At 54.1% G+C, this 12,251-nt stretch overlaps 1 protein-coding gene across 8 annotated transcripts in view; it reads left to right on the forward strand.

Moving 5' to 3' along the window:
• Positions 1-12,251, forward strand: part of ABR (ABR activator of RhoGEF and GTPase) — a 169,920-nt gene that overhangs the window by 146,562 nt on the left and 11,107 nt on the right. The gene's annotated exons all lie outside the window — the stretch shown is intronic.

The following is a 12,251-nucleotide window of genomic DNA, read 5'->3' on the forward strand; positions in this document are numbered from 1 at the left end:
CCCACAGAGGGACCATCGCTGTGGTAGCGGCTGAACTCCTCATTCTGCAGAAAGGCCTGGTGAAGACGGGGCCGGGTTTGCTTCCGCCCAACCCCCGGGGAAGGTAGAATAATAATAACAATAATAATGATGGCATTTATTAAGCGCTTACTATGTGCAAAGCACTGTTCTAAGCGCTGGGGAGGTTACAAGGTGATCAGGTTGCCCCACGGGGGGCTCACAGTCTTAATCCCCATTTTCCAGATGAGGTAAGTGAGGCACAGAGAAGTTATGTGACTTGCCCAAAGGCACACAGCTGACAAGTGGTGGAGCCGGGATTTGAACCCCTGACAGGGAGCAAAAGCACGGACAGCTTGGGAGGCAAGACCTTTATTGGAAAGAGACAGAGAGACAGAGGTTGGCCCAGGGCAGCAGCTCCCCAAGGAGAGTCACTGTCGCTGTAACATGAACCCGACGCTGGTGGGAGGGACACAAGAAGGCAGAGGTCATTCCCCAGAAAAGACGTGACCTCCGTTGTCCCCAGCTGGGGCCTGGAAGGGAGCAGAGCGGGTGGAAGGAGATGAGAGCTGGGAAGGTGAGGAATGTCTGCAGTATTGTGGAAGCGTCACTGGAAGGATTTCAGGCGCATCGTGGGAAGGCTGAATTGCTACTCTCCGGCACCCTGGCAAAAAGAGTTCAGGCTTATGCAAGCAGTACAGTCCCCAGGGTTTTGGAGAGAGCCGGGAAGAGCCAGGCTTCGCATGAGCTCTGGCTCAACTCATTCATTCATTCATTCACTCAATCGTATTTATTGAGCGCTTACTGTGTGCGCTTGGGAAGTACAAATCGGCAACATAAAGAGACAGTCCCTACCCGCCAGTGGGCTCACAGTCTAGAAGGGGGAGACAGACAACAAAACAAAATTCATGCTTTTGCTCTTCTATATTTTACCCGCCATCAGCATTTACATATAAAGAAGCAGCGTGGCCCAGTGGAAAAACCCCAGACCTGGGAATCAGACGACCTGTGTTTTAATCCTGGCTGTGCCAGTTGCCTGTTGTGGGACCTTGGACAAATCACACCACTTTTCTGGTCCTCAGTTTCCTCATCTGGGAAGTGGGAATACAATACCTCTCCTCTCTCCCCTGTAGACTGTGAGCCCTCTGAGGGGCAGTACTGCGTCTGACCTGATTACAGTGAATCTACCCCAATATTTAATATTGTGCTTGGCATGCAGTAAGTGCTTAAATACCACAATTATTATTAATTATTCGATGGGTATTCAGTTGTTTAGCTCTCCTCTTAGGTATATCCTTTTTTTCCCTCCCCCTGCTCCCACTATTTCTGAATAATTTGTCGGCCCGCCTCCCCAGTTAGACTGCATGTCTCCAACGGGCGGTGTTTCTGGCTTACCCTCCCAAGGGCTTAGTGCAGCACTCTGCGTGCAATAGGCGCGCAATAAGTACCATTGAGGAGGATGAAGATGGTTAGGCTGAGTGTGACCACAGTAGAGCTGCTGTGACTGTCCATGAGTTGGCGTACATTTGGTTATTCCAGCCAGTGGCCCAGGCAACTGACATGCAAATACACCTCTCGTCGCCCCTCCAGCACTTCTCCCCGAAGCCGGAAATGTTCAGGTCTTCCTCAGGCCCTGTTGAGTGTTGGGACCAGGCCTGGGACTCATCTGAGGAGGGCCCAGCCCGCTGTTGTTGGCCTCATTATCCTCCCCTCACTCAGGGCATCTCCCCTCCTCTTTGCGTACACTTCCTGTGGCGGGGACCTGACGTGAAGATAGGGGCTGGCTCGCGAGGAAATGAGAAGAGAAGAAAAACAATCATAATCAGCAGGCCAGTGGAGAGGGCAAGATTAACCTTCATCCTAGAGAAGCAGCGTGGCCTAGTGGATAGAGCACAGGCGTGGGAGTCAGAAGGACCTGGGTTCTAATCACGGCCCTATCTCTTGTCTGCTGTGTGAACTTGGGCAAATCCCTTCACTTCTCTGGGCCTCAGTTACCTCATCTGTAAAATGGGGCTTAAGACTGCGAAGCCCCATGTGGGGCAGGTACTGAGTCCATCCTGATTTGCTTGTCTTCACCCCAGTGCTTAGTGCCAGGCACTGCACTTAACAAATACCGCAGTTATTATTATTATCTTGAAAGTGTCTTGAAAAGAGGTTGGAGACTGTAGTCACTTAGAGTCACTAGACTAATCTTGTTGTGGGCAGGGACTGTATCTACTAATTCTGTTGGTACTGTTCTCCCCAAGTGCTTAGTAGAGTGCTCTGCACACAGTAAGAGCTCTATTATACCGTTGATTGTTTGATTGATGGATTGATTGTAGCCCATGAAGTTCCGCGTGAGAGGTCATCCGCACCACAGACGCCAATGAACATGTGGCCCTCACGTTTTTCACTTTCCGGAGGCAGCCCCGGGAGCTCCAGCACCGTCTTGTCAGCAGAGTCAGACCTGCCAAGCCTGGCTGCTTGCTGCGGGGAAGACAGGGTGGCCAGCGGGACGAAGGTTGTGACACGGCCCCGCTCTTCACACCATTCCAAGAAGGCAGGAGGAGTTTAATGGGACCCCGTCTGACCTGATTATCTTGTATCTACTGTAGCGCTTAGTATAGCGCATGGCAGTTAGTAAGTGCTTAGTAATTAACCACTGTGATAACAGGAGGAGTAGTGGTCAGTACCCTTCATTGTGGGACGCCTGTCGGCATGGAACAGACGCTGCCACATCCCAGAGCATCGGGGATGGATGCTCCTGCTGTGGTCTGTTGGGTAGGGGCTTTCTCTGGCTGGGACCCGGACACAGAGTCCTCTCAAAAACAACAGAACAGCTGACCGGACTGCAGGTTGTCCAGTCAATCAATCAATCGTATTCATTGAGCGCTTACTGTGTGCAGAGCACTGTACTAAGTGCTTGGGAAGTCCAAGTTGGCAACATACAGAGACAGTCCCTACCCAACAGTGGGCTCACAGTCTAGAAGGGGGAGACAGAGAACAAAACCAAACATACTAACAAAATAAAATAAAGAGAATAGATATGTACAAGTAAAATAAATAAATAAGTCCACAGACCAGGTGCTGTTTATCTTCCTCCCCGTTCCCCTCACAGAGCTGGGGGCCGCGTTGCAGGGTAGGGCAGGAAGGGTGGGGCTTTCCAGGCCCCCATGTGCTGTCCCGGGCCCCGCCACTCCCCAGGGAGGCCAGAAATGACAGGACCTCGACACAAAGCCCAGGCACAGCCCTGAGTCCCCCAGTTAGTCTTGTCAGGACAGACGAGAGCTTTGTCCTCCTTAGGCCTCCTCATCCACTTGCCCTGCGAAGGGGCTGGGGGGGACGTGGGTTTCTGGGGTGAAGGAGCAAGCCCTGCCTCGCCTCCAGCTGGGAGGGAGAGAGAGTACTTTCCCCATGGGGCCGAAATCTGGAGCCGCCTACTCCCTGGGGAGAGCTGCCCTTGTAGGCTTGCGACATGGCCTTCACCCTCTTTCCCAGAGTTTCACGCTTTTAGACTGTGAGCCCACTGTTGGGTAGGGACTGTCTCTATACGTTGCCAACTTGTACTTCCCAAGCACTTAGTACAGTGCTCTGCACACAGTAAGCGCTCAATAAATGCGATTGATGATATAGAGCTTGCAGCCCACGCAAGTCTTCCCTGGGCCATCTCCTCGCCCTTCAGACCTGCCTCCTGAGCAACCCAGGAAGGAAACCAGGGAGAGCTGAGCCTGGAAGTGGCAGGGGAAGGCTGGGACTGGAGTCAGTGGCCCCCATTGGCTTTCCGCTCCGTGCTCTGTCTTGGAAAGGAATCGAGGGAGCCCACGTGCGGAGCCGACAGATCCCCTTTGGCTTCGCCGTCGATGGGGTTTGTTCTGGCCCAGTCTCCTGTGCAGGGTTGCTGTGACACAGCTCCCACCAATGGAGACCAAAAGGGGTCCATCGCTGAGCAGGTTTTAAAGGAACTGGACTTGTGGAATTATTCGAATGTGGGTGGCTTTCCCTGTGAGGATTCCCAGACAACCCCTTCCCTGGTGTCTGACCTCTGGGGACTTTCCCCATCCTGATCTACATAGGGCGACTGGGAAGGGAGGGGTCAGATGGAGGCAGGGTTCAAGGGGTGGGGACATAGGGGAAAGAGTACGATCCTGGGAGTCAGAGGAACGGCACCCTAATCCTAGCCTAGCCACTTGCTTGCTCTGCATCCTTGGGCAAGTCTTGTCACTTCCCAGTGCCTCAGTTTCCTTATCTGTACAGTGGGAATTCACTCCCTTAGACTGCACACTCCATGTGGGACAGGAACTGCATGCAGCCTGATTATCTTGGCTGTACCCCAGTGTTTAGTACAGTGCTTGGTACGTAGTTAAGAGCTTAAAAAACACCACAGTTGTTGTTATTGGGCACCTGTGGGTGTGTGTTGTGGTTAGCATTACTGAACACTTTTGATGGCCTGTCACTGGGGCTGGGGTGGGGGGTTGTTGTTGCAGAGGGAGAGGGAATTTTGTCCATTGCTCTTCCCTTTTACCCTCCCAGAGAAGCCTCTTGCCCCTGAGGCCCTTCTTAACGTGCTTCATGGTCAGTCTCACTCTTCGGATGTCAGCACGCAGCCCTGCAGCAGGAGATTTGGGGAGGGAGGGGAGCTGAGGTGGGGAGGGACTCTCTGGGAGAGGAGCCTTGTAACCTGAGCTTTTCCCTCTTCCTCTTTTCCATTTGGGGCCAGGGAAAAAAATTGAGAAGTGGTGGGCTGCCAGGGCCTAAGCCTAGCGGCAGAGGTGGGGGTTGGGGTGGGGGAAAGACAGAAAGAGAGAGAGAGAGAGTGTGTGTGTGTGTGTGTGTGTCTCACACGCACACACACAGAGTGAGTGAGTGAGGGGCAAATGCTGCATAGGCATGCCAGGGCAGGTTGGGGGCAGATACAAGCTAACCTGGCTTTAATAAAAGCTTCATTCAGAGCCTCCCCAAACCCCTTCCATATGTGGACCTTGAGGAACTTCAAAAGTTTTTAGGAAGTGGGGAAGGGATGGGGCCAGGGCCTGTGGTTGCTTTGAATTGCTATACTAGGCCAACCTATAAGGGTGTTATAGGTCCTGGGGGTGTGGAAAGGGGAGGTGGGGGGGGGGGGCCGGCGGGCAGTGGAGAGGGATCACAGGATAACTAGGTAGTCCCCTCTGGCTGGAAAAAAGGGGTTGAAACCAACAGCAACCTCCTCCTCCTGCTTCCAGCCCGTCCTAGAGCTGACCTTAACGACCAAGGGAACTGAGGTAGGACAGGTGATTTTTCAGAACATTACTGGCAAGCCAGGTTTCCCCTCAGTTGGTGGCCCTCCTCCCCGCCCAGGGCAGGAAGCCAGGATTCCAGGGCCCAACTCCTACCGGCCCCTCCAAGTCTCCTCCAAGCAGCCACGTGTCTGGAGGCCTCTGGTCCCATGGCCCATCGGAGTGAGATCCTGACGTATTGATTTGTAGCTCTTCAGTCCAGCTGCATTTCTCACATCTGCGGTTTCTGCAAGTGATAGGCTGGTGTTGGCCGGCTGCAGCTGCAATAAGCCTAGTTGGGTGTGTGTGTATGGGGCAGTCTGAGGGGAGGGCAGCGGAGCTGGGGCTGGGGAGAACAGAACTGGGTTGGTGTTTGGTCTGGGTCCACCCCCATTGCTGCTCAAGGGTCTCTGGCATAATTGGGCTTTGCGGGTCAGCCTCACACTGGGCCCCCTGAAATAGCCCCCACCCTAAACACTGGAGCTTCCCCTCTGTCCCCTGAGAAAAACCAACCAAGCTGCCCACCTGCTAGCAATTAATCAATAGTGTTTATTGAGCTCAAACTTTGCATAGAGCCTGGCCCTAAAGGTACAACAGAATTAGCAGATGTGATTCCCCTCATCTCAAGGAATTTACAATCTGGTGAGGAGGAGCATGGCCTAATGGAAAGATCATGTTCCTGGGAGTCATGGGACCTGGATCCTAATCCCACTCCCACCACTTGCCTGCTCTATGACCAGTCACTTCTCTGGACCTCAGTTTCCTCACCTGTAGAATGGGGATTCAATTCCTGGAGCCCCTCTTTCTTTGACTGTGAACACTTTATGGGACAGGGACTGTGTCTGGCCTGATCTTATACCTACTACATAGTCTGTTATATAGTAAGTGTTAAATATTGTTATTATTACTATTATTATTGTTATTACTAGTGGAGGTGGGAGGAGAGGCACTAAAGTAAATTGCAGGTAGGAGGAAAAGAATGGAGTGTAAAGATGTCCATACAAGTGCTGTAGAGGTTCATTGGGAGTGTTCAGTTCTGGAAGTGCTGCGATGTCACTGGGGGATAGAGGGAGGAGAGATGAAAAATGAATCAGGGAAGGCCTCCTGGAGGAGATATGATTTCAAAAAGGCCTTGGAGATGGGGAAAGCAGTGGTCTGCCAGATATGAACAGGAAGGGAGTATGTGAGCAAGAGATCTGTAGCAGGAGAGGCAAGAATGAGGCGCAATTAGGAGGTTGGCTTGAGGGGAACGAGGTGTGTGAGCTGGAGTATAGTGGGAGAAGAGAGTGGATAAGTAGGAAGGAGAGAATAGATTGAGTAGTTGAGCTAATGATTAAGAGTTTCTGCTGGATGCAAAGGAGAATGGATAACCCTTGGAGGTTTTTGAGGCTTGCAGGGAACTGTGTAGAATGCTTTAGGAAGGTTAAGTAGGGCCACAGAGTGAAATGTGGCCTGGAGAAGGGAGGGAGTGGAGGCAGGGAGACCAGCTGATGGGGGCTGATGCAGGAATCCATCTGTTAGAGCACAAGGGTTTGGACCAGCATTCAGCCGAGCGGATAATCTAGTGGGGCGGGTAGGAGGTGGGCAATGGCAATCAATCAATAGCTTGTATTGACGGCTTACTGTGTACAGTGCACTCTACTAAGTGCTTGGAAGAGTGCAATATAACAAACAGTATAACAGAGTTGTTAAACACGTTCCCTGCCCACAACAGGCTTACAGTATACAGTAGCAGCAGTTTTCTTGAAGTGAGAGGAGTTGGGGAGGAGGCCGTGGGCCAGTGAAGTAGCTCAGCCTAGGGATGAAGGGGCAGCAGTGGGCTGGGGAGAGCAGTTGGGATCTTGGATCGCAAGCATGAGGAGGCTGGGGGTGGTGGCTGAGTGAAGTGGCTTTCTCAGTGTGGGAAAACTTGAGAAAGCAGGGTTTTTTCCTGAGTCACCCACCAAGTAGCCAGGCTGAATGAGCCACATTGGGTCCGACTCACAGCTGTTTGACGTTTGAGGAGATGGACAGAGAGGGCAAGGCCGAAAGGGTCAGCCTGTTCCCTGGAATGCCTTCCCCCTCCTGCTGGAGATTCTGCTTCCTGGACCTGCAGAATGCTCCCCCCAGCCCCTGCCTGAATGCCACAGAGAGTCTTGGTTTCCTCCCCCATGGCTCACCAGCTGGTGGCTAATTAGATCCTTCCTCCCCTGAATGCTGCCCCAGCAGCTCCAGGGGAATCCCTTGGGCAGGCGCTGGAGCGTCCGAGGAGGGAGACCGTGGGCAGAACTGGGCGGCGGAGCTACTGGAAGCCGTGGGGCCACAGGCGGCTGGGTGTCTGCCCAAGTCTGCGATAGAGATGACACTGTGGTGGGTGGGATTGGAGTCTGGACAGGTCAGGGGTTTTCTCAGGTTCTGGGAAATTGGGGCACCGATAGTCCCAGGGGCCTCTTGAGCGAAGCCTTTCCCCATGAGCTTAGCCATCTTCCTAGAGGCTGAGCCAAAAGGCGGGTCCTCAGGGCTTCAGCCCTGGCAGAACTCCTGGTTGAAGGTGGGAATAGGGAGGGGGTGGGTGGGGCGCTGTGCCAGGGCAGGGTTTAGCTGGGAAACTGGAAGAGGGGCTTTCCTCGGTGCCCGCCTGAAGAGTAGGCCGGGACCTGCTCCTGGATGGGCTGCTCGCTCCCTTCTTTGGGGGTCCTGAGGAGGGGGCTTAGTTGAACTTCTCTCACAAGGCAGCTCTTGTCTCCAGAATGGCGCCCGGGCATTGTGGACGTGAGCTGCGTGTTGAGTGCACTAGAAGCTGAAGAGGCCAGTGTGCTTCTGTCTGGGAAACGCTGAAGGAGCCTCTCATGCCAGCCCCAAGCCCGGCTGTTGAGCCCGGCGTGACTGTGTGCGGCTTACAGAGCTGAGTCAGAAGTTCTGAGTTGCAGGTGGCCTAAGAGCTGTCCTTCCTTCTCGGACCGAGGTCTGACCCGCACCATTCCCCTGTCCCCAAGGCTGCGGTCCAGAGGCATGCCCTGGGCAGACCCTCTGGCCTGTGTCCAGTTGGCAAGAGGCGTCCGATCTTCCCTTTCCAAAGAGGACCCATTCCTGGGCTGCTGACATCCATCCTAGTGGATTCCCCAACCCAGGGGCAGGAAGGGAGCAGGATCAGCTGGCGGGGGACTGTCCGTGGAGCTGATTCCTGGGCTCTGATAGCTGTCTGGGCCCTGCCCGGGGGGAGGATTTAGTGGGTGTCCATTGGATGCTTTGAAAATGAATGGGGGGAGAGATGGAGAGCCTGGGGCAGCTGAATCCTAAGCAGATTACAGAGAACTGCTGCTTCCACAAAAGGCAAACTTAGTGACTAAGAGAGGGAGCCCAGTGACCTAGGTGTAACCTCTGAGCTGGCCTCTCTGGGCCCCAAGCAACCACCAGGCCACGGACTGGACCCCGCGATCCCGGCAGATGAATTTAGGATGATTCTCCTCTCTCCATTCCCATTCCAAAATTTTCCCTTCTTCTTCTGCTAGAGATTTTCCACCCAGGGTTATAATCTGGCCCGCTGGCCTTACTGGCCCTGGTCCATCTCAGCCTGGACTAAGTGATTGAACAGATGCCATAGACCCAGACCCCCTCAGGGGCTAGGTGAGAAAGCAGGATTCCTCCAAGGTTTCTCATTGTTTTCCCGGCCACAGGCGGAAGACTGGTGAGTCAGTCCTTTCTCCAGCTCAGCTGGGATGCCATCCCTATTGCCATCCCTCGCACCACCTCTCTTTCCAAGTTCATCCCACAGTCCCCTGTTTTTGCACCCCTGGCACTCTTCCAATATGCCATGTATTTCTTAAGCCCTCTGGAATGGAGACCCACACCCTTTGTCCTCCCCCGTTGGGCTTCTTGGTGCCAGAGACACCATTTACCTGCGGTCAGTGGGAGGGGAAGAAGCCCCCGAGGTATTATTGGACCCGGATCCACTGGTACTTCCCTTCTAGGTCCGGGCTCCTGCCGGGGCCTCAACGCATCCTGGCTTCTAGTGGGATCTGCATGCCACTGACCCCGAAACTTGCCACACTGTGTCCCCAGCTTGTCCAGCCTCTGGGGCAGGGCTGCCAATGGTCAGTAAATTCACCCGGCTGTGCCCGCGTCCTCAGCCGAAGCAGGAGCATTGCCCACTTTCCACAGATTTATAGAGCGTGTAAACGTTAGCTAAAATTGGCCATGTCCATAAAGCCCGTAAAATCATTTCAGTATCAGCAAATACTGTCAGGGCAAGGGGAATCCCTGTGTGAATTTACAGAGGGTTGGCAGTTGGGCTCTGTGGCTCCCTCCTCCGCTGTCTCCTCCCTCTTTCCAGATCAGTGACCAGAACCTACAGTCCTTTTCCTTCATCTTGGAGAGGCAGAGGGCCTGGGCTGTAAAGTGGCAGGCTTGGATTTGGGCCAAAACGGTGAGGAGGGACTGCCCTAAAGGAAAAGGTGGAACACTGGGGTTGGAGTCAGGCTGGCCCTTGCCAGCCCCGGGTGGGCCTGAGAAGGAAGGGGATCACTGGAGCCTCTGGCTTTTACCCTGTGTAGGCTGCTTCAGCCCCTGCCCCCGGTCAGCTGATCCACTGCTATTGCTGCTCCACCCCGGGGAGTGGGTTCTGCTCTGCTCCTCTCATCAGCTCAGCCCCCTCTCCCCGGGCTCCCCAGGGCCTCCCAAGTAGCCAAGCAAGGGCCCCCTCCCCTGGAATTTGCCACGGTCAAAGCAAGGCACACATGGGGTCCCCCACCCACATCGGAGTGGCCGGCCCCCCAAGCCACCACCACTGGAGAGCTAATCTAATCAGGAAATAGCATAGTCCACATTTCCCAGGGGCTATAAATAGCCAGAGCCATCCAGGAGACATTATTTCTGTGGAAAATGTGCCCTATCTTCCTCTCTCCTCCCTCCTCTCTGTAAATGACATCCCAAAATAGCCCGGCCTACGGAGACCTCTCTCCCAGGAGACAGTCTCTGAAATATGGCCGTAGGGGCCACCCCTGCCCCTCGGGGGGGGGGGGGGGGGTTCGAGGTGGGTTAGGTAGGACGATATTGGCCTTGGGCTCGGTTTCTCCGCCTCAGACCCTCCGGGAGGCCCTCCCAGGGTGGGCCAGGGAAGATGAAGGGAAACAAGGGGTGTGTTTCCCTAGCTAATAGTCACTCAACAAGTGCATTGGGTGGGGTGATGGGTGAGTTTTGCCATCCCTGGCCAATGGGACAGGTCTTGGGACACTCCCGTTTGTTCCCAGCTCCTCTCCCCACAGGGCCAGATTCCTGGGCCAGGAGTGCAGTGTGGTTTTGGTGGGCTTTGGAGGAAGGTGGTCTCATCTCTCACCCCACTTGACGCTCCCAGGGAAAGACCCTGGGTACCCATCTGCGAAGTCCCTGCAGGTTGACACTGGGCAGGCAGCACACAAGGTAAAAGATGTCTGCGATGGGACTGCAGTTGGCAGGTCAGTGGGAGCCTCGGCTCCTGGGGCCTTCCCCTACTGGACTGCGCTTTGGTGGGCAAAGCCTTAGGCTCCAGCTGCCTTCGCTGGGCATGGAACAGTGGAAGAGAGTGCGGGGCTCTGATCTGCCTCGGGGAGGTGGCAGGGACGGAGTGGAGTATAGTGGGGCTCTGCTTGCGAGGAAATAGTGGGGATTGAGGAAGGGATTCAGGATCTCTGCCTGGGGGGAGGTGATGAGGGCTGAGGAGGGTATTGGGGGGACTCTGAGGGGAGGTCAGAGAGAGGTTGAGCTGAGGTGGGCCACGTATGGCCAGCTTAGAGCCGAGGGTGTTACTACAGAAACGCAGTGTTCTTGGGTGGAGTTTTTCATCCCTCTAACCTTTATTTTGAAGCAACTTTCCTGCACTTATTTGCCCAACCACTTCCCTCCCCTCTTTTAAATTTCCACCGAAGTTTTTTCCGATTAGTCCTTCCCATTCTCCCGCCAGCCAACCTAGCAGAGCTCCCGACCGCTTCCACCTCCTCAAAGCACTCGTTTAAATTGTATTTGGCAAGGGGCGTAGTTATGTAAGTCGACCATGTCTCTCCCATCAGACTGCAAAATGTCTCAGTACAGAAAACCAGGTTTGGTTTCTAAACATGCTCCTCAGCTGTCTAGTACGGTGCCTAAGCTCCCTGCAGGCACAGTTAACATTTGCTGATGAAGGTGATGCTGAAGAAGAAAACTGGACACCAATCTTACCCCTTCTCCGGCTCTCTCTCCCACCCTGAGCCTGCCAGGGTGAAGTCCTTCGGTGGTTGGAGAGGTGGCTGGGGGCAATCTCAGGGCCGACATTCACCCTCCCATCTCTCAGTCCTACCCCGCAAACCCAAGCTCAGAGGCAGAGGGTGTGTTGGTTATGGAAAACTCACAGAACAGAACGTTGCCTCCACTCTGCCAAGCTTAGAGCAAATGGGCCTGCGGACTCTGAATTCCGTAGGAAATTGGAGAGGAAATTTTCATGCGGTGTCAGCTCAGTTCTCCTGGCAGTTAAATTCCTGAAAGCACTTGATGGCGAGAGGGCAGAGGGAGTATTGCCATGAACTATTTGAAGTCCCAAAGGTTGCCTCTCCCCCGGCTCCTGCCCCACCCTGCCTGTGGCAGCCTCTGGCCCCAAGTAGCATCTCGTTTCTGGGTTGCAGAGGAGTGAGCATGTTGGAGAATTCTCCCCCTACACACCACTTGTGTACTCTGTGCCTTTGGGCAAGTCGCTTCGCTTCTCTGCCTCAGTTACCTCATCTGGAAAGTGGGGGTGATGACTGTGAGCCGCACATGGGATAATGATAATTATGGATTTGTTAAGCAGTTATGTTGCCAACTTGTACTTCCCAAAAGCTTAGTACAGTGCTCTGCACACAGTAAGTGCTCAATAAATACGATTGATTGGTTGATTAAGCGTTGACTATGTGCCAAGCACCGTTTTGAGTGCTAGGGTAAATACAGGGTAAGCAGGTTGTCCCTTGTGGGGCTCACAGTGGGACAACCTGATGGCCTTGTATCTCCCCGGGCGCTTACAGCAGTGGTTGGCACATAGTAAGCGCTTACCAAATACCA

The sequence above is a fragment of the Tachyglossus aculeatus genome, chromosome 17 (assembly GCF_015852505.1).
Source record: "Tachyglossus aculeatus isolate mTacAcu1 chromosome 17, mTacAcu1.pri, whole genome shotgun sequence".
NCBI classification, from domain to species: Eukaryota; Metazoa; Chordata; class Mammalia; order Monotremata; family Tachyglossidae; genus Tachyglossus; species Tachyglossus aculeatus.